At 42.2% G+C, this 26,143-nt stretch overlaps 2 protein-coding genes across 4 annotated transcripts in view; one reads left to right on the top strand and one right to left on the bottom strand.

The window, feature by feature from the left end:
* LOC134353128 (phosphatidylinositol 3,4,5-trisphosphate 5-phosphatase 2-like) overlaps nt 1-26,143 on the bottom strand; it is a 211,326-nt gene that overhangs the window by 173,976 nt on the left and 11,207 nt on the right. The window lies entirely within an intron of this gene.
* LOC134353129 (beta-arrestin-1-like) overlaps nt 17,333-26,143 on the top strand; it is a 76,605-nt gene continuing 67,794 nt past the window's right edge. Inside the window, exon 1 of the mRNA XM_063061069.1 lies at nt 17,333-17,483. The gene's annotated coding sequence lies outside the window, so the exon portion shown is untranslated. The remainder of the gene's footprint in view (nt 17,484-26,143) is intronic.

Genomic DNA, 26,143 nt, shown 5'->3' with positions numbered 1-26,143 from the left:
TAACAATCTACACAATCTGAGGATGTACTGGGGGCAGCCCGCAGGAGTTGCCACACATTCCAGCGCCAACATAGCACACTCATTATGGTCAGCAGAACAACTCTCTTCAAAATACGACAAGATAGTGGATGGATTGACATGCAGATTACAATGCCAGCAGAGTGAGTTCAATTCCCATCACTGTCTTTGGGGAGTTCATACATTCTGCCCATGACCGTGCATGTTTCTTTGGGGTGCTCCAGTTTCCTTCCACATCCCAAAGATGTACAGGTTGATAGGTTAATTTATCACATATATAACTGGGTGTCACAGGCTCTTTGGGCCAGAAAAGCCTCATCCCGTGCTATATCTCTACATTAAAATTTCTCTGAATCCCACTCTTAATTTTTTAAAGTACAGAGGTACGATTCAATGCAATTAGAGACACAGGGTAATGCAGAACAGGAATAAGCCCTTCGATCCAGCTTGTTCATGCTGACCAAGGTTCCCATCTAAGTTAGTCCCAAATCCCTCTAAACCTCTCTTATCCATGTACCTGTCCAAGTACCTTTTAAATGTTGTCATTATACCCGCCTCAGCCATGTTCATTAGAAACTTGTCCCATGTATGTCCCATGTTCTGCATGAGGAAGTTTCTTTTAATTTGTTCCCCTCTGGTCTTAAACCTATAAGCTCTGGATTTCATTCCCTTTTTCTATGCATTCACCCTATCTATGCCCTCTCATGATTTTTACACACCTCTATAAAATCACCAACTATAAAGCTGGCGCATGGAATGCACTGCCTGAGTCAGTGGTGGAGGCAGATACACTAGTGAAGTTTAAGAGACTACTAGACAGGTATATGGAGGAATTTAAGGTGGGGGGTTATATGGGAGGCAGGGTTTGAGGGTCGGCACAGCATTGTGGGCCGAAGGGCCTGTACTCTGCTGTACTATTCTATATTCTTTTTTCATTCTCCTATCTACCAAGGAACGAAGTCCTAGCCTGCCCAACCACTTCTTAAAACTCTCGTAAATCTACAGACAATCTTGCATCCTGACAAAGTTTTTGTAAATCTACTCAGATCCTTGAGTCCTTACAACTTTCTTGTAAGTGTATTCTTACAGTGTCTATAAAAAGTATTCACCCCCTTGGAAGGTTTAGTGTTTTACAACATTGAATCACAATGGATTTCATTTGGTTTTTTTGACAATGATCAACAGAAAAAGACTTTTTCATGTCAAGGTAAAAACAGATTTCTACAAAGTGATCTAAATTAATTACAAATATAAAATACAGAATTATTGATTGCTTAAGTATTCAACCCCCCCCCCTTCAATATGACGCACTAAGTCAGCAGTGGTGCAGCCAATGGCTTTCAGAAGTCACATAATTAGCTAAATTGTTGAGACTGCTTCTTTTTATGCTGTATATCTATGATCTAGATGATGGAAAAGATTACTCTGTTGCCAAGTTTGCAGATAATAGGCAGACTGGTGGAGGGGCAGGTAGTGTGAAGGAAACAGGTAGGCTGCAGAAGGATTTAGGTTAGGAAAATTTGCAAGAAAGTGGCAATTGAAGCATAATGTTGGAGAATGCATGGGCATGCACTTTGGTAGAAGGAATAAATGTGCACACTATTTTTAATTGGGCAGAAAATCCAAAAATCTGAGATGCAAAGGGACTTGGGAGTCCTTGTGCAGAACATCTTAAAGGTTAACTTGCAGGTTGAGTCAGTGGTGAGGAGGGCAAATGCAATGTTAGCATTCATTTCAAGAGCTTCTAGAATACAAGAGCAAGGATGTGATGCTGATGCTTTGTAAGGCACTAGTGAGGCCTCACCTTGAGTATTGGGAACAGTTCTGGGCTCTTCCTCTAAGAATATGAGGAATGTTTGATAGCTTGGGGCCTGTTCTTGCTGGAATTCAGAAGGCTGGGGTGGGGGGGAACGGGTCACATATGAACCTTTCAAATGTTGAAAGGCCTAAACAAAGTAGACGTGGAAAGGTTGTTTCACATGGTGGGGGAGTCTAGACAAGAGGGAACAGCCTTAGGATAGAGGACCATGCATTTAAAACAGAGATGCGGAGAAATTTCTTTTGCCAGAGGGTGGTGAATTTGTGGAATTTGTTACACAGGCAGGTGTGAAGGCCAGATCTTTGTGTGTATTTAAGGCAGACCATGATAGATTCTTGACTGGACATGGCATCAAAGGTTATGGGGAAAAGGCTGGGACGTGGGGCTGAGGAAGGGAAAAAAGGATCAGCCATGATTGAATGGCGGAACAGACTCAATTGGCCAATAGCCTAATTCTGCTCCAAAATCTTATACTCTTATGGTCTTAGGTCTAAATCGAGATCACATGTGTAATCAAGATGTTTCAATTGATTGTAGTAAAAATACACCTGTATCTGACAGGTCCAACTGCTGGTGAGTCAGTATGCTGGCAAAAACTACACTATGAAGACAAAAGAACATTCCAAGCAACTCCATGAGAAGTTTATTGAAAAGCACAAGTCAGGAGGTGGATACAAGAGAATTTCCAAGTCACTGAATACCCCTTGGAGCACAGTTAAGTCAACCATCAAGAACTGGAAAGGATATGGTGCAACTGTAAATCTGCCTAGAGCAGGCCATCCTCAAGAACTGAGTGACAGTGCAAGAAGGGGAGTAGTGAGGGACGCCACCAAGGAACCTATGACAATTCTGGAGGAGTTACAAGCTGAGATGGAGGAGAATGTACATATAACGACTGTTGCCCAGGTGCAGCTTTAGGGGAGAGTGGCAAAGAGAAAGCCACTGTTGAAAAAAACTCACATGAAATCTCAGCTAGTCTTTGCCAGAAGGCATGTGGGAGACTCTGAAGTCAACTGGAAGAAGGTTTTATGGTCTGATGAAACCAAAATGAGGCACTTTGGCCACCAGACTAAGCACTATGTTTGGCGTAAGCCAAACACTGTACATCATCAAAAGTACACCATCCCTACTGTAAAGTGTGGTGGTGGCTGAATCATGCTGTGGGGATGCTTCAATGCAGCAGGCCCTGGAAGGCTTGTGAAGGTAGAAGGTAAAATGAATGCAGCAAAATACAGGAAAATCCTGGAGAAAAACCTGATGCAGTCTGCAAGAGAACTGCAACTTGGGAGACGACCTGTTTTCCAGCAAGCATAAAGCCAAAGCTGTACAGGAAAGGCTTAAAAACAACAAAATTAATGTCCTGGAGTGGCCAAGTCAGAGTCCGGACCTCAATCCAGAACGTGAGCAGCTTTGTAAAGAAGAATTGGGAAAAATTGCAGTGAGCAGATGTGCAAAGCTGATGGAGACCTATCACACATTCTCAAGGTTGTAATTGCTGCCAAAGGTGCATCTACTAAATACTGACTTGTAAGGGGTGAATACTTATGAAATCAAATATTTTGTGTTTTATATTTGCAACTAACTTAGATCACTTTGTAGAGATCTGTTTTCACTTTGACACGAAAGAGTCTTTTTCTGTTGATCAGTGTCAAAAAATAGCCGCATTAGATCCACTGCAATTTACTGTAAAACAATCAAACATGAAAACTTCCGGGGGGGGGGGGTAAATACTTTTTATAGGCACTGTATAAATTCATTGAAAGAGTAATTGTCAGCTAGAGTGAATACTCTATAAATGATCGTGATACTGTATATTTAATGCTTTTGGCTATGAAATTACAAAGCGATATTAGAAGGTCAGAGTGAAATATGAATCGAAAATTCCTCTGCTTGCTGAATTGCCCTTGCTTCACATGGACAGACACATGGTGCTTTAATCGTAAATACTTGTGCATCACTAAGACAAGAAGAGGAAGATTCTCTCATCAAGCTATTAACTCATTGGAAATAGTCTGTACAGTCATGAACTGACACGCATGGACTTAGGGTAAAAACCAAAAAAAGAAGTCACAAAGATGCCCTAAGAGGATTAAGAAACATTGTTAATTACTGATAGAGAACACACCATCTGTCTCTTGCCAGCTAATACTAGCAACTTGAAGATATATGGAACAAATACTTAGATAGAAGGAATCAGAATCAGAATCCTTTATTAACAACAAAACAATCATGCAAATAATCGTGAACTATATACAGTGAGGTATACCTGTGTATGTACAGGTGGACTTGGTTTATAATAGACTAAAATTCAAGTGTTCATAAGACTGATGACCTACGGAAAGAAACTGTTCTTGTACCTATTTGTCCTGGCATACAGTGATCTAAAGCACCTACCAGAAGGAAGGAGTTGGAACAGTTGATGTCCAGGGTGTGATGGGTCTATAATGATGCTGTTTTCTCGATTCCTGACTCTAGATACATCTAAGTCCTGGATCGAGGGCAGCCTCACACAAATAATATATCATTCTCAATCAAAAGCCTAACTTGTCCACCCAGGTTTGATGAAAATATCTACAGCTCAATCAGTAATCAAAGAAAATAACTTTTCTAAATGCATATAAAATACGTTTAAGTCATTTGGATAAATAAAGACATAAAGAAATAGAAGCTGGAGAAGACCATATGGTCTATCAAACCATCTCTTCATTCATTAATACCGTGCCTGATCTTTCACCTCAAATACGTGTATCCTACCCAATATCTACATCCCTCAATTCCTTCAATATTCCTAAATCTACTAGTCAAAGACTGACCCTCACCAACCCTCCAGGGTAAAACATTCCCTATCCTCAGTGTTAAGAAAGTTCTTTTTATTTCAGTCTTGAATGGCACATCCCTCAGTCAGAGACTGTGCAGAGTGAAATGTCCTACCCGAATATGACCATAAGACAAAGGAGCAGAATTAGGCCATTCAACCCATCTGCTCCGCCATTCCATCATGGCTGATTTATTATCCCTCTCACACTCATTCTCCTGCCTTCTCCCCAAAACCTTTGACACCTGGACTAATCAAATAACTATCAGTCTCTGCTTTAAATATACCAAGTGACTTGGCCTCCACAGTCATCTGTGACAATGAATTCTACAGATTCACCACTATTTGGCTAAAGAAATTCCTCCTAATCTCACCCACTATTGGAAGCATTGTCTCCATGTGCAATCTGTTTAGGCCTTTTGATATTTGGTCGGTTTCAATGAAATCCCCTCTTAACTGCAGTGGGCACAGGCCAGGGCCATCAAACACTCCTCATACATGAATCCTTTCATTCCTGGAAACATTCTCATCAACCTCCTCCAATGCCAGCACACCTATTATTAGATAAGGGGCCCAAAACTGCTCACAATACTCCAAGTGTGGTTTGACCAATACCTTATAAAGCCTCATCATTACATCCTTTTTTAATATTCTAGTCCTCTTGAAATAAATGCTAACATTTGATTTGCCTTCCTTACAACAAACTCAACCTATAAGTTAACCTTTAGAGAATCCTGCATGAGAACTCCCAAATTCCTTTGTACTTCTTTTCTGAATTTTCTGCCCATTTAGTCGTGGAGGTCGTGGAGGTCATATTGTACAGTGAGGTCTGATGCTTCACAAGTTCCTACTGTGAAACGGAAGGCAGCTCACTGTAAGTGGAGGGCCAAATGGGTCAGGGTGGCGAGGTGGAGAGATATTATGGATGCAATGGGAGGTGAGGACCTCAATACAATAGCTATCACTACAGAGGTAGAAGAAGAAGAAGAAAGCCCTTAACTCTGAGTGGAGTCATCAAGACGCCGTCATGACAGTGATTTTTAGCAGGCTTTATTTTTAAGAGGCCGAGTTGCGAGCTCAACACTCAACCCAGCCCAGATGGAAAGTGTGCAAGGAAGCCGCCTGGATTTGAACTCAGGAGCCTTCGCTCTGAAGTCTGGCGCTGATGCCACTACGCCACCAGTCGGCATCACTACAGAGGTAGTGCTGAGCAAACTTGTGAGTCTGAAGATAGGTAGGTCCCCTGGTCCTGAAGGAATGCATCCCAGGATACTGAAAGAAATGGCAGAAGTTATAGTAGAGGCTTTTGTGATGATTTACCAAAGTGCTCTCGACTCTGGGCAAGTCCCAGTGGATTGGAAGATAACAAGTGTCATGCCACTGTTCAAAAAAAAGGGTGGAAGCAAAAGGCAAGTAACTATAGGCCAGTTAGTTTAATATCTGTAGTTGGAAAAATGCTTGAAGCTGTCATCAAAGAAGAAACAGTGAGCATCTGCAAAGAAATGGATCCATCAGGAAGATGCAGCATGGATTCAGCAAAGGCATGACAAACTTACTGAAGTTCTTTGAAGATATAATGAGCACAGTGAATAGAGGGGAACAGATGAACATTATTTACTTGGATTTCCAGAAGGCACTTGATAAGGTGCCACATAAAATACTTATCCATAAAATAAGGATGAATAGAGTTGGGGTGATGTATTAACATGGGTAGAGGATTTATTAACTAATAGAAAGCAAAGAGTTAGGATCCATGGGTGTTAATCTGGTTGGCAATCAGTGGTGAGCGGTGTGCCATAGGGGTCGGTGCTGGGCCCGCAGATATTCACGATATACATTAACGATCTGGAAGTGGGGACCAAGTGTACTGTATGTAAGATTGCTGGAGACACTAAATTGAGTGGAAAAGCAAATTGTGCAGAAGATGCGGAGAGTCTGCAGAGAGATATAGATAGGTTAAGTGAGTGGGCAAGGTCAGGTAGATGGAGTACAATACTGGTGAATGCAAGTTCATCCACTTTGGAAGGAAAAGTGGAAAGCAGATTATCATTTAACGGGTAAAAAATTGCAGCATGCTGCTGCGCAGAGGGACTTGGGAGTGCTTGTACATAAATCACGAAAGATTGGTTTGCAGGTGCAGCAGACTATCAAGAAGGCAAATGGATAGAATTTAAGAGCAGGGAGGTTATGCTGCAACTGTACAGGGTACTGGTGAGGCTGCATCTGGAGTACTGCATGCAGTTCTGGTCTCCTTAGAACATAGAAAACCTACAGCACAATACAGGCCCTTCAGCCCACAAAGCTGTGCCGAACATGTCCTTACCTTAGAAGTTACCTAGGGTTACCCATAGCCCTCTATTTTTCTGAACTCCATGTACCCATCCAGGAGTTTCTTAAAAAGCCCTACCGTATCCACCTCCACCGCCGTTGCCGGCAGCCCATTCCACGCACTCCCTGCATAAAAAGCTTACCCCTGACATCTCCTCTGTACCTACTTCCAAGCACCTTAAAACTGTGCCCTCTCATGCTAGCCACTTCAGCCCTGGGAAAAAGCCTCTGACTATCCACACAATCAATGCCTCTCATTGTCTCATACACCTCTATCAGGTCACCTCTCATCCTCCGTCACTCCAAGGAAAAAAGGCTGAGTTCACTCAACCTATTCTCATAAGACATGCTCCCCAATCAAGGCAACATCCTTGTAAATCTCCTCTGCACCACTTCAGTGGTTTCCACATCCTTCCTATAGTGAGGTGACCAGAACTGAGCACGGTACTCCAAGTGGGGTTTGACCCGGGTCCTATATAGCTGCAACATTATCTCTCGGCTCCTAAACTCAATCCCACGATTGATACTTCAGGAAGAATATACAGGCTTTGGAGGCGGTGCAGAGGAGGTTCACCAGATTGATTCCAGAGATGAGAGTGTTAGACTATGAGGACAGATTAATTCGCCAGGGACTTTACTCGCTGGAATTCAGAAGAATGAGAGGAGATCTTATAGAAACGTATGAAATGATGAAAGGGATAGATATGATACAGGAAGGAAAGTTGTTTTCACTGGTAGGTAAGACTAGAACTAGCCTCAAGATTCAGGGGAGTAGATTTAGGACGGAGATGAGGAGGAACTGCTTTTCCCAGAGAGTAGTGAATCTGTGGAATTCTCTGCCCCAATGAAGCAGTGGAGTGTCACTGTCTGGTCCGTGAAGTCTGCATTCTGGTTCATGGTCCAGTCCGTGGATTCCGTACTCTGGATAATCCATTTTTCCCTTGTTCCGTTGGGTGCCTTAATTGAGGAACCTGATTCTCATTTCAGGCTGGCAACATAAATAGCTCTGGGGTCCAGTGATTCTTTGCTGGACCGTCCTAGTCAGCAACCTCGGCAGCAACCTCATCAGCAACCTCGCCAGTATCCTCGTCAGAATCCCCGTCAAGTTAACCCGCCAGAGTGAGACTAGAGCCACTGTCTGTAGCTCCTGGGCCATGTCTAGGGCTTGCCGCTACTTGGAGCCTTTTCGTGTCAAGTTAAAGGTCAGTCTATCGTTGTGTGGTTTTGTCTCTCAGTGTTCTCTCCTCCCCTGGTAGGTCCGGCCGTTTGCCGCTACCCTGAGGGGGGAATGGTCTCAGTGTTTTGTGCCCTGCGTCCAAGAAGAGTCTCAGCTCTATGTCCTATGTCAAAGGAGGCGCCCTCGCTCAGTGTTCCATGTCCTGTGTCTAAGAAGAATCCCAGCTCTATTACCTGTGTCCAAGGAGGAGCCTTGGCTCAGTGTTCTGTGTCCTGTGTCTAAGTCAAGTCTGAGCCTAGTCCAAGTCAAGAGTCATGTTCCAAGTCCAAGTCGAGAGGCAAGTTCCAAGTCCAAGTCTGAGTCAAGTCGTAGCCAAGTCCGAGTCAAGTCCAAGCCAAGCCTGAGTCAAGTCCAAGCCATGTCTAAGTCCAAGCCAAGAGCCAAGTCTAGACCTAGGTGCCAAGTCCCAGCCAAGACCCGAGTTCCAAGTCATGACCTGAGTTCCCTGTCACGTTCAAGTCCAGGTTTTCCAGTTTGTCACTCTACGTCTACCTTTGAGTTATCATTTTGTCCTCGCTCCTCGGCTTCCCTAGCATTCTGAATAAACATAGTCCAGTTCCTAGTACTTCAGTGTCTGTGCCTTGCATTTGGGTCTGCTCTCATCACCCCCTTATGACATGGAGGCTACCTCAGTAAATATGTTTAGGACAAAGTTGGATAGATTTTTGTGTAATAGGGGAATTAAGGGTTATGAGGAAAAGGCAGGTACGTCGCTAGCAAAGGAGGTGTAAGGCTCTCCTTCCCTCCGGCAGCGCCTGTTTAGCTCCCCCGATCAGGGTCACATGAAGCCATGGGAGCAGGTAGTGGATGGTCATATGAGCAGCTGGTGCATAGCACAAGTCCTGGTTGTGTGACCACTAGTGTCAGGCAGACAATCTCTGAAGAGTATTGATAATGGCTGGGGTCACCCGTCTTGCAAAGACACTGCCCGGAAGAAAATTTGCCAAGAATAATCATGGATAGGCCACGATTGCCCACGTCATACAACATGGTGCATAACGCAAGAATGGTATCTTAAAATTACTTTTTATCCCAGGATTCAATCCATTACAACTACTTTGATCAAGGCATACGCATGGACAAGCAGAAATATATGAGGAGTTCACTGATGATGCTAACTGGATTTTGTATCAGTAGACCCATGCTGTTTTAACATTGTTGAGAATCCGTGGGGAGCAGCATACTGTACATTGAAGCAGCACAATTCAAAACAGCTGTTTCCTACAATAGTTAAAATGGCACTCCCCTGAAATTAAGCCACTGTTCTCTATCTAACTGATGGGAGATTTATTGAGATAATTGTGCTTTGTTTCATTGTTTCTTGCCATTTTGTGTAATCATATTGCTGTCAGTAAGAGACAATAGTTATTTTAGACAAGCAAGAATTCCAAATGGATCTGCAAACAAGAAGCCACAGGAGACTGCAAATGCTGGAATCTGGAGCAAAAAGCTGTTGCAGGAATTCTGCAGGTCAGAAAAACCCTATGGAGTCAAAGGGATGTTCGAAGTTTTGGGTCACGTGTGTAAATCAGAAGGACTCAGCCTGAAATGTCAACTGTCTCTGTGCCTCCACAAATACAGTTTGATCTGCTGAGTACTTCCAGCAGTTTGTTACTTCCTGAAGCAGACAACAGCAACATTTAGTTCCCACCAACCAGTACTTTACTGCACTAGATGTAGAATGCTGATCCTATAAGACGTAGGAACAGAATTAGGCCATTCAGCCCAATGAGTCTGCTCCGCCATTCCATCATGGCTGATCCCAGGTCCCACTCAACCACATATACCTGCCTTCCCGCCATATCCTTTGATGTCCTGACTGATCAGAAAACTATCAACTTCCGCATTAAATATACCCACAGACTTGGCCTCCACCGCAGTCTGTGGCAGAGCATTCCACAGATTCCCTACTCTCTGGTTAAAAAAAATTCCCCCTTACCTCTGTTCTAAAAGGTCGCCGCTCAAATTTGAGGCTGTGCTGAGAGTTAGACAGTGAGATCCCAGCATTAATCACACCTTAGGTGGTGTGGTACTGAGGACACTTCCTTGAACACCTTGACAGCTTTTGACAGCAGGAAACGTTTGGAGAAAGCATCAGATTAACACAAAATCAATGAGGCCACCAATTCACGGCTTCAATAGCCCACAAATATGTGAGATGTTTAAAAACTATTAAAATTGATCATAATAAAAATGATCACAATTGTAACTGCAAGTGATGTATATTAAATATTGTAAAAACATTTATGAACCATTTCAAACACTAAACTGAAATAAATCACTTGCTTTCTCCATTCTTCAAGGTAAGAATTTCCATCAAGTCTCAGATCTCAGAGCTTGGATCCTGTCCTGAATTTGACCCAATGAAGGGTCAGAGACATGATTCCACAACACAACCAGGGTTCTCCAGCAAAACTTCATTGCACTGTTGGACTTCATGTGGAATCCAGGGAATGAATGGGGTGGCAGATACTACACCATCTGTCACTAGTCATTCCTGAACTCACAGTGATCCCATGTAAGTCTGGGATTTATTTAAGGTGACTGTCTACTCCAGTTGTACTTTATCCTACCTCAGATCTGAGAGATTGCTCAGGCAAACCGAACTCTTTTAGTTTCACGTGATAAATGTTATTGAGAAACAACCATATTTCAGAGCCACTAAGGACATCCTAGGGATTATAGTCTAGTTTAGTCATCTCCAATTTAGAGATCCACCTCACAGGGCCGAAACATTGCCTCAATTCACGTGTAAGCATACGAGATCCATCAAAATATCTCCTTATTTTCTAAAACTGGATCGCATTAGCTTGCATAAACCTCGTAAGCATCTTACTGAAGCTAGCTTGTACACTAGCAAGACATCATTGTGTCTTCAGTCTGTCAACAATGTCAGCAAAAGTAGAATCTCTTTTGCAATTTCTGGAGTGTAGGGTGGGAGGTAAAGTGCTTGAGGTACTCCTGGAACCAAGATTGGCATTTCAGATTTCAACTGGACTCAGGGTCTCAGCCCGAGACGTCAACCCCTTATTCATTTCCATAGGTGCTGCCTTAACTGCTGAGTTCCTCCAGCATTATGTGTGTGCGTATGTGTTACTGTTATGTGTGTGATCTTTTAATGACTCTTTCAACTCACATTCTCGGTATTTAATTTGTTTATTCATTCATTTATGTATTTATTTATTTATCTGGCTGTACACTTATCTATTTATTTGACTGTCTGTTTATTTAATTATTTAATTTCTTTTTTTTTTGCTTTTTGCAGAGTTTGTCCTTGTATGCACAGTGGGTGCTTTTCAGTCTTTGTCAGTGTGTAATTTTCATTGATACTATTGTATTTCTTTATTCTACTGTGAATGCCTGCGAGAAAATGCATCTCGGGGTGAAACATGCATACATTGATAATAGATTTATTTTGGACTTAGAACTTTTCTGTATCCATTGCTCTTGATATCACATGGAGTGAAATTGGATGAAGTCTGCTCTGATGAAGAGCACAGGAGACAACAGCAATGAATTGTCACTTGGCATTTATGACTAGTAATGCTGGCAGATCATTCAGCCTTTCCCTGGAACAGTGTGTTAGACTCCACTGTTACTGAAGATGGGGACCTTCCTGAAACCCCCACCTCATGATAGTTGTTTAAATGTCCACCACTCTCTACCACTGGAGATGGCAGACTGAAGATCTTTCATCTAATTGGTTGGTTGTGGGATCAGTTAGCACTTCTTGCTACATGCTACTGTTCCAGTTCAACACACATGTGCAGGCTTTGCTAGATTGGCATCTTACCTTCAGAATGCCTGACTTTGCCCCTACATGCCCTTTGATTTTGAAGGAGGTGCCATGAGAGAAGGGCCATGTGATTCAAGAATGTGGTGGACTACAAAGCTTCAGAGCAGACAGCCTATAAGGGCCCACAAAAGCCTGGCTTTGAGCCACTAGAACACTTTTGACAGTATCACTTTAATAGGATAATGATGCTGCAAAGTTCAATGAAGGGCATCATCAGTGTGAAGATGGGACTTGGTCTCCATGAGGACAAATCTCAGCCATGCTGCCATACTCAGATATACAGCATCTGCAGGAGATTAATTGGTATTGCTAACACCAAGTAGCTATATCCATGTCTTATTTTATTAGCCACCTGCCACTGAACTGTCAGGCAGCCATGTCCTTCCAGACCGTTAGTTCCTTCAAGTTTGTTGCTGCCAAGATAGATTTGGTGGTGGGCATTGGTTTCCAACCCAAAGTACACTCTTTGCCCTTACTACGTGTTTTGTTTTCTACTTATAATGACACAGCAGGCCACTCAGTCCATCAGATTTGTGCTAGCTCCCAGGAGAACAAGTTCTTAGTTCCAATCTCGTCTCCGTATTTCCTTGCATTAATATAGAACATAAAACATAGAACAGTACAGCACAGTGAAGGCCATTTGGCTCATGATTATTTGAGAGGTTGGTGATAAAATATATCAACTCCTGCCTGAAGAATGACTTGGATCTACTCCAACTTGTCTACCATCACAACAGGTCAACAACAGCTGTCAATTCAGTGGCTCTTCATTCAACCCTGGACAGTGAAGATGCAAGCATCATGGTGCTTTTCATTATCTCAGCTCTTCATTCAAGCTTATCATCCCCTCAAAAACAAATCAGTAAGCTCCAGGACCTAGGTCTCAATACCTCCTTATGCAACTAGATTCTTGATTTCCTTACTTGCAGACCCCAGTAAGTTTGGATTGGCAACATCTCTTCCACAATCACCATCACCAAAGGTGCACCACTAGGATGTGAGCTTATTCCCCTTTGAAAGGTTTAAATGAACCTTTGAACCTTTATTCTAATTGCTTCATACTTAACAACTGTAAAGCTAAGTACAGCTCCACTACCACTTGTACTGATTACATCACTGTCATGGGCCAGATAAAAAATGTGGTGGCAAATCAACATCTAGGAGGGAGGTTGAAAATCTGGCAGAATGGTGCCACAACAAAGCCCTCTCACTCAATTTCAGCAAAAGCAAAGAGCTGATTATTGACTAAAGGAGGAGGAAACAGGATGTCCATGAGCCAGTCCTCATCAGGAGATCAGAGGTGAAGAGGGTCAGCAACTTCAAATTACTCTGTATTATCACTTTAGAGGATCTTTTCTGGGTCTGGCACATAAAGGCCATTACAAAGAAGTCACTGCAATGCTTCCGCATTCTTAGAAGCTTGTGACGATTTGGCATGTTATCCAAAACTTTGACAAAGGACTATAGATGTGTGGTGGAGAGTAGAAACATAGAAACATAGAAAGATAGAAAACCTATGGCACGATATAGGCCCTTCGGCCCACCAAGTTGTGCCGAACATGTCCCCACCTTAGAAATTACTAAGATTACTTATAGCCCTCTATTTTTCTAAGCTCCATGTACCTATCCAAAAGTCTCTTAAAAGACCCTATCGTATCTGCCTCCACCACCGTGCACCCCATTCCACACACTCACCACTCTCTGAGTAAAAAACTTACCCCTGACATCTCCTCTGTACCTACTCCCCAGCACCTTAAACCTGTGTCCTCTTGTGGCAACCATTTCAGCCCTGGGGAAAAGGCCTCTGACTATCCACATGATCAATGCCTCTCATCATCTTATACACCTCTATCAGGTCACCTCTCATCCTCCATTGCTCTGAGGAGAAAAGGCCAAATTCATGCAACCTATTCTCATAAGGCATGCTCCCCAATCCAGGCAACATTCTTGTAAATCTCTTCTGCACCTTTTTGATGGCTTCCACATCCTTCCTGTAGTGAGGCAAACAGAACTGAGCACAGTACTCCAAGTGGGGTCTGACCAGGGTCCTATATAGCTGCAACATTACCTCTCAGTTCCTAAATTCAATTCCACGATTGATGAAGGCCAGTATGCCAGCATGCCTTCTTAACTACAGAGTCAACCTGCACAGCTGCTTTGAGCGTCCTATGGACTCGGACCTCAAGATCCCTCTGATCCTCCACACTGCAAAGAGTCTTATCATTAATACTATATTCTGCCATCATATTTGACCTACCAAAATGAACCACCTCACACTTATCTGGGTTGAACTCCACCTGCCACTTCTCAGCCCAGTTTTGCATCCTATCAATGTCCCACCGTAACCTCTGACAGCCCTCCACACTATCCACAACACCTCCAATCTTTGTGTCATCAGCAAATTTACTAACCCATCCCTCCACTTTCTCATCCAGGTCATTTATAAAAATCACGAACAGTAAGGGTCCCAAAACAGATCCCTGAGGCACACCACTGGTCACCTACCTCCATGCAGAACATGACCCGGTTACAACCACTCTTTACCTTCTGTGGGCAAGCCAGTTCTGAATCCACAAAGCAAGATCCCCTTGGATCTCATGCCTCCTTACTTTCTCAATAAGCCTTGCATGGGGTACCTTATCAAATGCCTTGCTGAAATCCATATACACTACATCTACTGCTCTTCCTTCATCAATGTGTTTAGTTACATCCTCAAAAAATTCAATCAGGCTTGTAAGGCACGACCTGCCCTTGACAAAGCCATGCTGACTATTCCTAATCATATTATACCTCTCCAAATGTTCATAAATCCTGCCTCTCAGGATCTTCTCCATCAACTTACCAATCTCATTGTAAGACTCATTGGTCTATAATTTCCTGGGTTATCTCTACTTCCTTTCTTGAATAAAGGAACAACATCCGCAGCCCTCCAATCCTCCGGAACCTCTCTCGTCCCCATTGATGATGCAAAGATCATCGCCAGAGGCTCAGCAATCTCCTCCCTTGCCTCCCACAGTAGCCTAGGGTATGTCTCATCCGTTCCCGGCGACTTATCCAACTTGATGCTTTTCAAAAGCTCTAGCACATCCTCTTTCTTAATCTCTATATGCTCAAGCTTTTCAGTCTGCTGTAAGTCATCCTTGCAATCGCCAAGATCCTTTTCCGTAGTGAATACTGAAGTAAAGTATTCATTAAGTACCTTTGCTATTTCCTCCGGTTCCATACATACTTTCTGACCATCACACTTGGTTGGTCCTATTCTGTCATATCTTATCCTCTTGCTCTTCACATACTTGTAGAATGCCTTGGAGTTTTCCTTAATTCTGCCCGCCTAGGCCTTCTCATGGCCCCTTCTGGCTCTCCTAATTTCCTTCTTAAGATCCTTCCTATTATCCTTATAATCTTCTAGATCTCTAACATTACCTAGCTCTCTGAAACTTTTGTAAGCTTTTCTTTTCATCTTGACTAGATTTATTACAGCCTTTGTACACCACGGTTCCTGTACCCTACCATAATTTCCCTGTCTCATTGGAACGTACTTGTGCAGAACTCCACACAAATATCTCCTGAACATTTGCCACATTTCTTCCGTACTTTTCCCTGAGAACATGTTTCCAATTTAAGATTCTAATTTCCTGCCTGATAGCCTCATAAATCCCCCTACTCCAACTAAACACTTTTCTAACTTGTCTGTTCCTATCTCTCTCCAATGCTATTGTAAAGGAGATAAAATTATGATCACTATCTCCAAAATGCTGTCCCACTGAGAGATCTGACACCTGACCAGGTTCATTTCCCAATACCAAATCAAGTACAACCTCTTCTCTTGTAGGCTTATCTATATATTGTGTCAAGAAACCTTCCTGAGCACACCTAACAAACTCCACCCCATCTAATCCCCTTGCTCTAGGAGATGCCAATTGATATTTGGGAAATTAAAATCTCCCATCATGACAACTCTGTTATCATTACACTTTCCAGGATCTGTTTCACTATCTGTTCCTTGATATCCCTGTTACTATGGGGCGGCCTATAAAAAACACCCAGTAAATTTATTGACCCCCTTCCTTTTCCTAACCTCCACCCACAGAGACTCTGTAGACAATCCCTCCACGGCGCCACCTTTTCTGCAACCGTGACACTATCTCTGATCAACAGTGCCACGTTCCCGCCTCTTTCATAAGGGAGGATGTACAGAGACTTCATACACAATGGCGCTGGAATTGAAGTTTGAACTCCAGAATGCCCAAGCCTATAATGTCTCTCTCTCCCCTCGTCTCTCCCCCCCCCCGGCTCTGCCCCCCCCCCATATCTGGGGATATGAATTGACAATAAACTGGACTGGTCAAAGAACACTGAGGCTGTCTACAAGAAGGGTCAGAGCCGTCTCTATTTCCTGAGGAGACTGAGGTCCTTTAACATCTGCCGGACAATGCTGAGGATGTTCTACGAGTTTGTGGTGGCCAGTGCTATCATGTTTGCTGTTGTGTGCTGGGGCAGCAGGCTGAGGGTAGCAGACACCAACAGAATCAACAAACTCATTCGTAAGGACAGTGATGTTGTGGGGATGGAACTGGACTCTCTCACGGTGGTGTCTGAAAAGAGGATGCTGTCTAAGTTGCATGCCATCTTGGTCAGTGTCTCCCATCCACTACATAATGTACTGGGTGGGCACAGGAGTACATTCAACCAGAGACTCATTCCACTGAGATGCAACACTGAGCATCATAGGAAGTCATTCCTGCCTGTGGCCATCAAACTTTACAACTCCTCCCTTGGAGGGTCAGACATCCTGAGCCAATAGGCTGGTCCTGGACTTATTTAATAATGTACTGGCATAATTTACATATTACTATTTAACTATTTATGGTTCTATTACTATTTATTATTTATGGAGCAACTGTAACGAAAACCAATTTCCTCCGGGATTAATAAAGTATGACTATGACTAAAAACATTCAGTGATCACTCTAATTGGGGACCTCTTGTACCTAATAAAGTGGCCACTGAGTTTATGTAACTAGTAAACCTTATAGCATATTTTTAAATAGTTTCCTTTGTCTGGTTCAACCAAAGGTCATAGAGTTCTTGGTTTAATCTGTCTTTCTGCACTGCCACTGAAGTCTTTCCAAGTCTAAGTGACCTAACATTGCAGAGATACAATATCGTTAATTAATCCTAGAAACTGCCCTCTGTCATTTTAATGACTTCCAGGATAATCTTTGCTTTGCTTCTCCCTCTTCAACATCACTTTAGTCTCCCAGAAACAGTTATTTATAACACAAACTTTATCCTGTTAATAAATTAATAGGATTGGAATGAAAGAGCTGTTGTAATCCTGTTCTACGTGGGAGGCAAAGTATATAAAGAAATGAGAGAAAATGTCACAGCGAGACTCACCACCTACCAGGGTTGTTAAAATCGGAACAAGTGGAATCCGCATTATCTGTTAAAAGTCACATCGGACCAGGTAAAGTCATGTGAATTGTTTATATTTACTAAAACTGCTTGAATTTTCACACCACTTTTTCCAATGACAACTGTAAAACAGGAGCAGGTCAATTATTCTGTTAAGTGTGCTCAACTCCTGAGCAATCATTGTTGATCCCAGTCTTCATCCACCTGTTCCAATATCCTTTAGAATCCATTTGAAACTGCTCAGCAACTGAGTCTCTGATATCCTCTGAAACAGAGTGCCAAGGTTTTGCAGAACTTGTAGTGAAGTAATTTTTCCTCATCTCAGTTCTGTCTCTCTGACAATTTATTCAGAGAATATCTCATTAAAGGAAAAAGAGGCTGGGTTTACTCAATTGCCTCCAGTACTGATTTAGGCCCTATGTTCTGTCTCAATTTTGAAATACTTATTCTTGCTCGGAATCACTTCATAGTTTCATTCTTAGACATAAAACATAGAAATCTAGAGCAAAGTTGCAGGCTTTTTGGTCAACAATGTTGTACCAACATTTTAACTGACTTTAAGATCAACGTAAACATTCCTCCTGCAGAGCACTCCATTCTTCTATCATCCTTATGCCTATCTAAGAGTTTATTAAATGCCCCTAATGTTCTCTACTATCATCCCTTGTCATAATTCTATGTAAGTATTCTTCCTATCTCATAATTCCTTCTAATCACTCTGAGTCTCTGAACTCATTTAATTCTAGCACCTGATCCACCCCGATTCTGTTCAATCCACCACATATGGCTGTGCCCTCCGTATAGCCAGATGCATTGTGGGAACTAGCCTCCCCAACATTGACAACACCTTTAAAAAGTGATGCCTCAAAAAGGGGTTATCCATCATTAGGAGCTCCCATCACCCAGGACATGCCCTCTTCTCATTGCTGCCATCAAGGAGGAGATACAGAAGTCTGAAGACACACACTCAATGTTTCAAGGACAGCTCTTCACCTCCACCATCAGATTTCTAAATGGACAATAAACCTCACAATTTGCTCTTTTTTTGCACTACTTATTTAAGTTACTTCATAAGTATATGCTCACGTGGAATGTGTTGTTTTGTGGCAGCAGTACATTGCAATATATAATAGTAAAGGCATCCGTTAGTCTTGCGAGACCATGGATCTGCGCCTGGAAAGTCTTCATTCTCCAGGGTGCAGGCCTGGGCAAGGTTGTATGGAAGACCAGCAGTTGCCCATGCTGCAAGTCTCCCCTCTCGACGACACCAATGTTGTCCAAGGGAAGGGCATTAGGACCCATACAGCTTGGCACCAGTGTCGTCGCAGAGCAATGTGTGATTAAGTGCCTTGCTCAAAGACACAACATGCTGCCTCGGCTGGAGCTCGAACTCACAACCTTCAGGTCGTTAGTCCAATGCCTTAACCACTTGGCCACGTGCCCACACAATATATAATTTTTTTTAATAATAATAAAATATAAATCACAATAAGAAATCAATATACACTGTATATATAGATATTTATTGTAATTTATAATTTTTACTATATATTACAATGTACTGCTGCCACAAAACAACAAATTTCATAATTTATGTCAGTGATATTTGGCTCACCTGATTCTGATTCTGAGGCCTAATGAGCCAAAGGCATCCTATCATCTTACACGAGAAAATAAGGAAATTAAGCTCTGGAATTCTCCCCCAAAACTGGCCCAGCACTCTCTCCTGCTCTTTGACTGAGGTTTTGATCAATTTTTCATGGTATGACTCAGTATCAACACTCCCACTAGAATGTCTTTTTTTTAAACCATGTTAAAGGACAAGTCCAAATGCAAGTTGTTGTTGTAGCTCTAACGATCAACCTTGTCACATCAAAGAATCTGGTGAAATGTGTCTTTGCTGTGAAGAATGTGCTGAGGGCAGCCTGCAAGTGTTGCCATGCATCCAGCACCAACACAGCGTGCCCACAATGTACTCATCCTAACTCGTACATCTTTGGAACGTAGGCGCAAACTGTAGCACCTAGAAGAAAAGCATGCAAACTCCTTACAGACGGCAGCAGCAACCGGACCCTGATCGGTGATTGCCGTCACCGTAAAACAATTGTGCTAACCACTACATTACTGCGCTGCTCTAAATTGCTCAAGGAACAGGAATAACAAATTGCATTTGAAAGGAATCTAGACCACTAGCCAGTATTTTGTAATCACTGAAGCTTATTAAGGATTTCTTACACCTTCATTTCATAATGTATGCCTGGCTGTGTGTTTACAATAATCCACCCAAAGCTCTTTTCCAGTAGCCGCTTAGCAATGAATATTTCAATGTTGAAACCTTCTGCTGAGCTCTCAGGGAAAAGTAGACTGAGCAGACTTGTCCCTTCTTGTCATAAGATTAACGTAATGAATTCAAAGCTACTATAGATCAAATTTGGAAGGTACCAGGCCAAGTTATTGTGTGATAACCCAGATCATATTAGAGAGGTTAACATAAAGGAACCTTGAGGAGGTGGTGATCAAAGTGGGAATAAAAGGGGCCTTTTCTGGTTGGCTGCCGGTGACTAGTGGTATTCCTCAGGAAACAGTATTGGGACCACTACTTTTCACATGGTTTGTCAATGACTTAGATAATGGAATTGATGACTTTGTGGCAAAGTTTGCAGATGATACGACAATACATGGAGGAGTAGGTAGTGCTGAGGAGCCAATGCAATTGCAGCAGGACTTAGACAAACAGAAGAATGGGATAAAAAGTGGCAGATGGAATATAGTGTTGGGAAATGTATGATAATGCATTTTGGTAAAAGGAACAACAGTGAGGACTATTATCTAAATGGGGAGAATGTTCAAACATCAAAGATACAGAGACTTAAGGGTTCTTTTGTAAGACTCCCAGAAAGTTAATTTAAAGGTTGTGTCTGTGTTAAAGAAGGAAAATGCAATGTTGGCATTTATTTCATGGGGATAGAATATAAGAACAAGGAGACAATGCTGAGCCTTTAAGACACTAGTCAGGCCGCTCTTGGAGTATTGTCAACAGTTTTGGGTCCCATATCTCAGAAAGGATGTGTTGGTATTGGAGCGAGTCCAGAAGAGGTTTACAAGGATGATTCTGGGAATGAAGGGGTTAACATATGAGGAGCATTTGGCAGCTTTGGGCCTGTACTCATTGGAATTTAGGAAAACGTGGGGGGATCTCATTGAAAACTACTGAATGTTGAAAGGACTAGATAGGGTGGATATGGAGAGGATGGTTCCTATGGTGGGGGTATCTAGATTAGAGGGCACAGCCTCAAAATTGAGGGGCAACTTTTTAGAAAAAGAGGTAAGGAGGTATTTTTTTTTAGCCAGAGAGTAGTAAATCTGTGGAATGCTCCGTTACAAACTGCAGTGGAGACCAAGTGGAAGTTGATGGTTTCTGGTTCGATCAGGGCAACAAAGGATATGGTGGAAAGGGGATCCGGGATTGGCCATAATGGAATGGTGGAGCAGCCTCAATGGGCTGAATAGCCTAATTCTGCTCCTATGTCTAATGGTCTTATGGGCATCTTACTCTCTCCTTTAAACATAGAGCCTCTTTCTTTTTGCATAAATACCATACTGTGCAAAAGTCTTAGGTTCCCTAGGTATATATATGTGCTTAAGACTTTTGCACAATTCCATAATAGACAATATAAATTATAAAACCATGCCCATTGAAATTTGATAGTTGGTTCTTAAATTTAAATGAGGGAAAGATTCAGAACGTAAAATGCCAAGTCTTCCCATTAAAGTAACAACTGGAATATAGGACAAATTCCATATGCTTAAACTTCCCAGCTTAAACCAATCACACATCATTTCTCTGAAGAACACTATTCGATGTGTATAGCTTAAAACAAACAATTAGTCTACACATTTAAGGTTAGCTTAATCGTCGTGGCTATCCCTTGAGGTCGAGGATGATGGTCTTCGTTCTGAAGAAGAGGTCCACAGAGTGAAGACGCCTGTGCGTGTATTTGTTTAATGTGTACTTGATGTTGCACTCCAAGAAGCACACAATACTTCAAAAATCAACCAACTGATTCCAATGGCATGGAAACCATGACGATTGGAGCTGATGGACTTGTTGCAGTTTTCGTTCATCTTCACAGCTATTGAGTTCAAAGTAACTTCATCCGCCTGTTCCACCGTTGAGGTTTTGGTTGGATTGTTCTTTGTCAGGAACCTCACCCTTGACCTACCGCCATGGGTGACCCTACCAGGAGCATAGCTCCAGACGGCATTGCTCTCGGGATCACAGGACCACACAAGCTTCTCCACCACGACAAGGTGACAATCCTCGGAGAAGATCAGCTTAATAGGTTATGTTAAAAAGACTGGAAAGGTTGTGCAGCAGCAGTGGAGAAGGAATCATCACTTTCAACTCTTTGCAATGGTTAAAGGTCATTAGGCTGAAAATTTCACACTCTCCTTCTGTTCTCAGAAGCACCTGGATATTTTCTTTCCTATCTTAAATGTCCAGTATCTGGAATATTTCCCTTGAATAGTTTTTTTTAAAATTTGATACCATGACCGAAAAATATCCTGAAAGCAATTTGAATCATTTAACAGGAACCTAACGGGAAATGATGAATCACAGATTGACATTACCTTAGTAATATTTATTTATTTATTTAGAGTTACTGAACTGAACAAGCCCTTCCAGCCAAATGAATAGCACCACCCAGCAACACACCTGTTTAACCCTTGCCAAATCACAGGACAACTTACTATGACCAATTAACCTCCTAACGGGAATCTCTTTTGACTGTGGGGTGGCGGGGGGGGGGGGGCGGTGGGGAAGCAGCACTTGGAGGAAACCCAGTTCATAGGGAGAATGTACAAACTCCTTACAGCCGATGCTATAATTGAACTCTGAGTTCAGGAATGCTCGAAGCTGTAATGGTGTCACATTAACCTCTATGCTACTATAACACCTATAATTGAGATATTTTGCAATGTAACCTCAACATTGAAAATATTCACCACAGCACTATTCTACAGACATAGCAGATACTGCAAGTATTGAGAAAGGGGCAGAAACATATCTTCAAATGTATGTAGTAAATTAACATCAGATCCAATTAGCTGTCTGTTATTCTTTCCATGACAGTAGATAGCTTGCCAGTCATCACCTGTTTCCCCTTAGTGGTTGTTTTCTACCTGTTTATCTGTTGAGATAAATTTCTATTCCACTTAATATTGTATAAAATGCTGCACTCCACCACCAGTATAGGATATATCGAGTGAATAATTTTACCTCAGCGTAAAAAGAATAGTCCCATTTTCAGAGTCATAGATTTCCTTCTAATTGTTACATAAAGTTTGATATTTTAGTTCTATCCTATAAGTTTTTCTCTTTTTTTGTGTGTGGGAGAGGTGGATTTGGGGGTCAAGGTGCCAGTTCCAATTTTGTCTGTTTTTGTGTGGGGAGGAGGGGTGGGGGGGGGGGGTAGGTTAATGTGGCTATCTGAAGAAGGAGAATCTCGGAGTTGTTTACTTTGATAATAAATGAACTAAATGAACCTTTGAACCTTTGAAATCATCAACACTTCACAAACAGTATATATTTCAGTGTATGACACAAGGAAATAGCCAATGATATTCAATTATATTTGATAATGAACAGCACTACCGAGCATAATTAGAATGAAATTGGCCAAGAAACAATTCTGGGCAGTCATATTTCCCAAAAGGGGAAAATGTTAGATAATTGCACTAATGCATGTGTTACTCGGAGATACACAACAATGATACCATAAGAACATAAGACATAGAGGCAGAATTAAGCCATTTGGCCCATCGAGTCTGCTCAGCCATTCCATCATGACTGATTTAATATCCCTCTAAACCCCACTGAGGTGGGCCATAATCCTATCTGCAACAAGAATGGCCCTTACAAAGATGAGTTGAGTATCAAATATACAGCTCATACTGTGAACATGCATAAAATAATCAGAAGGTATGCAGCTGAGCCCAAGAAGAGGAATCTTTTCAATTTGGTCATCTCTGCAGCCAAGTGAAATATTCTCACCTCCAGTTCAATACAGAACACCCAATCCAGTATAGCTGATCCTCTAGTAGGCCCAATGACAAACTGCTTTAAAAGGCCATCTTGTAGGCAATTAATAAATTCACTCTCTTTTGATCCATTACCAACCTGATTTTCCCAATCGACCTGCATGTTAAAATCTCCTATGGCTATCAAAACATTGCCCTTTTGACTCGCCTTTTCTATTTCCTGTTGTAATCTGTGGTCCACCCACCAGCCACTGTTTGGAGGGCTGTATATAACTGCCATCAGGGTCCTTTTATTCTAGAAGTTTCTTAACTCAACCGACAAGCATTCAACATCTTCCGATCTAATGTCACATCTTTCTAATGATTTGATGCCATTCTCTACCAGCAGAGCCATGCCACCCCCTCTGCCTACCTTCCTATCCCTCCGATATAACATGTAACCTTGGACATTCATCTCCCAACTACACCCATCCTTCGACCACGATTCAGTGATGACCATAACCTCATATTCGACAATCTGTAAAAGTGCAACAAGATCATCCACCTTATTTCTTATTCTCCGTGCATTGAGATGTAACACTTTCAGTACTGTATTTGCTACCCGTTTTGAATCTGCATCCTGACTGCACTGATACTCACCCTACTGGCTACAATTTTGTCTTGCAATCTGCCTGCCATTCCTGGCAGTCTGACTGCATGCTATCTTTGCTTTTTTACCATCTGTTTTATCCTGAGTACCTTCACTCCGGTTCCCATCCCCCTGTCAAATTAATTTAAACCCTCCCCAACAGCTCTAACAAACCCACACAAGAGAATATTGGTCCCCCTCGGGTTCAGGGGCATCCCATCCCTTTTGTACAGGTAATACCTCCCCCAGAAGAGATCCAAATGATTCAAGAACCTGAAGCTCTGCCCCTTGCGCCAGCTTCTCAGCCATGTATTAGACTGCCAAATCATTCTGTTTCTACCTTCACTGGCAAATGGCATAGGTAGCAAGCCAGATATTACTAACCAGGACATCCTACTTCTCAGCCTTCTGACTAGCTCTCGAAACTGTCTCTTCAGGACCTCTTTGCTTTTCCTTCCTATGCCATTGCTAGCAGTATGAACCAAGACATCTGACAGCTCTGCCTCCCTCTCCAAAATGCTGTGGACACGATCCAAGACATTCCTGACCCTGGCACCTGGGAGGCAGCATACCATCCGGGTGTCCCATTCACGTCCACAGCAACTCCTGTCTGTTCCTCTGAATATTGAGTCCCCTATCACTACCACTCCCCTCTCCTCCATCTTTAACTTCTGCACCACTGCGCAAATATAACGACCATGAAAACTGTTCAGCAATGATATGTATAAGCATCACATACTAATGTGCTATCCACAAGTGAAAAGGGTAAAGAGCTGTTACAGGCATGAAACTATATTCAATGTGCATTATTTCCAAGAATATTTGGAAAACAAAATCTTACCAATAGTACAAAAAATAGCAGTCTCTCAAAATGAATGATTAACTTTTAATTTTTTACCAATTTTAATAAATGATAAAAAGCATCATCGAATGCAAAGAAAGACATTTTGACACATTTTCACTGTTTTCAGAAAACGTTCATCTGGTACATGGATAGAAATCTCAATACATTTTTGCACAAAGAGCTAGCATAAATCCTGTTTCTTTCAATGAAACACCCCAGACATCAACTCCCAACCTCTGACCATACTGCATCATCTGCGTCACCTCATCAAGGATTAAAATGCCTATCTCTAAGGCTTGGATCACAAAGAGCTCCAGGAAATCTTAAAGGCTAATGTCCAGTAACAGGCTACTGTTACTGCCAATAACAGCAGGAGGCTCCCTGTTGCAGAATTGCAACCAAAATGCTTCATACACATAAGGGATTTTGCTGGATCAACACGCACAAAATTCTGGAGGAACTCAGCAGGTCAGGCAGCATCCATGGAGGGGAATTAACAGTCTATGTTCCAGGTCAAAACCCTTTATCAGAACTCAGAAAGTTTCATACTGTACTCAAGCTCAGTTAACTGGTTTCCATTCTCAGCCATGTCCTCATTGTAAATAAAATCCACTATCAAAAGTTAAGCAAAAATTTACACCATGCAGCTGGATTCAAAATCTATTACCAGTTGCCATTTCCTTTGACACAATCCACATCAATAATGGTCATCTCCTGATGGAGCATAAAGATTGAATGGAAAGTAATCACAAAGACTGAATGCAAACATTTAGAAGTTTCTAAGCAATGAGCCATTTAAATATTCTTAAATGCAGGCTTTCACAAGGCTATTTGTACACCCTCTGACCAAGCTCTGGTTAGTCAAAATCAATTACTTCCTCTCTTCAATTTAGAGCAATTGAATGGGTGCTGGCTTTCATTGGCCAAGAGAGTGAGTGTAGGAGCCAGGAGGTTATGCCCCAACTTCATACAGATCTGGTTAGAACTCCTCTGGAGCACTGCATGCAGTTCTGGTCCCCACACTGTAAGAGGGATGTGACTGCGCTGGGAGAGAGGGAAGGAGATTTGCCGGGATGTAGCCTGGGATACTTCCTCCATGAGGAGAGACTGTAAAAGTGAGGACTTCTTTTTTCCTTGGAGTAGAGGAGGTTAAGAGGAGCTCAACTGACGTATGTAAGATTGAAAGGTATAGATTGGA

The sequence above is a fragment of the Mobula hypostoma genome, chromosome 10, assembly GCF_963921235.1.
Source record: "Mobula hypostoma chromosome 10, sMobHyp1.1, whole genome shotgun sequence".
In the NCBI taxonomy this organism is placed as follows: domain Eukaryota; kingdom Metazoa; phylum Chordata; class Chondrichthyes; order Myliobatiformes; family Myliobatidae; genus Mobula; species Mobula hypostoma.
This window is presented reverse-complemented; position numbering and strand designations above follow the sequence as displayed.